At 35.7% G+C, this 2,297-nt stretch overlaps 1 protein-coding gene across 1 annotated transcript in view; it reads left to right on the top strand.

The window, feature by feature from the left end:
• Window positions 1-2,297, top strand: part of LOC106874572 (dynactin subunit 6) — a 41,244-nt gene that overhangs the window by 32,024 nt on the left and 6,923 nt on the right. The gene's annotated exons all lie outside the window — the stretch shown is intronic.

The raw sequence follows: 2,297 nt of genomic DNA, 5'->3' as shown, positions 1-2,297 counted from the left end.
ATATATATATATATATATATATATATATATATATATATATATACATACACACAGGCACACATACACACACATATATCTTTTACTTGTTTTAGTCATTTGACTGTGGCCGTGCTGGAGCACCGCTTTTAGTCAAACAAACCGACCCCAGGAATTATTCTTTGTAAGCCTATCAGTCTCTTTTGCCGAACTGCTAAGTTATGGAGATGTAAACACGCCAACATCAGTTGTGAAGCAATGGTGGGGGGGGGGGACAAACACAGACACACAAATACATAGATACGTACATATATACATATATATATATATGATGGGATTCTTTCAGTTTCCATCTACCAAATCCACTCACGAAGCCTTGGTCAGCCCAAGGCTATAGTAGAAGACACTTGCCCAAGGTGCCACACAGTGGGACTGAACCCAGAACCCTGTGGTTGGTAAGCAAGCTTGTCACCACACAGCCACGTCTGCATCTATTCATGCGTTATACATACTTTTTATAGAGTTTTAAATGCAAAAGTTATAATACACCTTATTATACATAAAATCCAAACATCTCCCAGTTTTGCAATTCTAAGCACATGGCCATGTTTAGAATAGTACATGTTGTATCTGTTGTGCAAGGTAATTAGTGTGTAACGAAGACTTTCAGATCATTATAGGACTGTTGTAGTTTTCTATTATAATGATATTACTAGTTATGCTTGTGTTAGAGATCATGTCGCTGAGGGTGGTTTTACAGTTTTACTAAAGAATTTAAATGATTCAGACGTGAACTACAAAGTCTGTATGGAAACAACAAAATGACAAAATATATTTAGTGTCCTGGGTGCTTTTTTATGTGGCGCTGGCACAATGGGAATAAATAAAGCGTTACATTTGACAAAATGATATGAATTCTAAGGTGTTAATACTTTAGCATTCAAACTGGCTATATTAAGCCAAAAATATTCTGTTCCTTGTTCAAACTGGCCAGATATGGCCTCACCCACCAACCTTACAATGTCACATCGTTCAACAGTCACAGCTACAAGATAATGGATGATAATCTCAAAGCAATGTGGATAAACAATAAACAAAGATTGCGTTTGACAGAGTAATCTGAATGCTAGATGGTTAAACCGTGAGATCTCTTAGCAGTAAGATGTAATTGAGCTGAGAACATCCAAACTTTTAGCGTTTTGGTATCCCAATTAGCTTAATGCATGGCCCATGGGCCTCAAAATTTGCACCAGTTGGGTTTCATTTGTTCAAGAAAGATCACAACCCAGGAAACTCCTGTTAATCATATCTGCTTTGGCAATCTGTTGTATGTCTTTCACAGAATTTGAAGATCTGCTGTTTCTTGTCTTTAAGACATGGTGTAACAGCTGTATTTGAAGAATCATTATCAGAATTGTTACACCCAAAATTATCTCCAAGGTATGATGTCAGTATATAAAAGATAGACATTTCCTGTTTAACAATTGTTTAAGAACACGCCATTCTTCAGAACTTTGTGAAACATATACCACAAACAGGATATTTTTAGTTTCCATCTACATAATGCGTTGTAAATTGGTTAGGCCATAATTTCACTGCTTCTTTTTGTTATCTCTAGGATGGAATTTCTGGTAACCCATTGACAAAACTAAAATTAGAAAGTCTGTCAACCTTTCCCTTTAGTGATAAACCAACCAAGAATCTGCCAATTTGTTGAACTCTCGTGTCAAGTTTAAAAGAATCTTTTATCATGGCAGCTAATCATGTTTCATGTAATTGATGTTTCCTTTGAATATTAGATCCGCTTAATTCTTCTTGATCATGGCACGAGCACGGCTGTGTGGTTAACAAGCTTGGTTCCTAAACTTCTGGTCTTGGTTTCAGTTCCACTGTGTAGCACCTTCAACAGGTGTCTTTTCCTAAAACCCCAGGCTACAGAAGACACTTGCTCTGGGTGCTACAAAGTCTTGTAAAGTCACAGATCATTTCTGGGTGTTGTAATATCTTGGGGTGCTAAAAAAAACCCAATATATTTGATGTTAACACTTGCCTTAAAAGTATTTAGATTTTGTGAAACCGTTAGCATTTAAACTGAGCGTAAATGCCCCAAATATGCTTTATTAAAAAGCAGTAAAAATATCGATAGAACTGTTGCTCAGAGTTTCAGCTGTAACATTCGTTGGACACTTTCTAAACAAAACTGTCCGACAAACAGTAACGTGAAACTCTGAGTAATGATTTTTGTGATTTTTTTTAACTGCTTTTTAATAAAGTGTATATATATATATGTGTGTATATATATATATATATGTGTATATATA

Source organism: Octopus bimaculoides, chromosome 23, assembly GCF_001194135.2.
Source record: "Octopus bimaculoides isolate UCB-OBI-ISO-001 chromosome 23, ASM119413v2, whole genome shotgun sequence".
NCBI lineage: Eukaryota > Metazoa > Mollusca > Cephalopoda > Octopoda > Octopodidae > Octopus > Octopus bimaculoides.
This window is presented reverse-complemented; position numbering and strand designations above follow the sequence as displayed.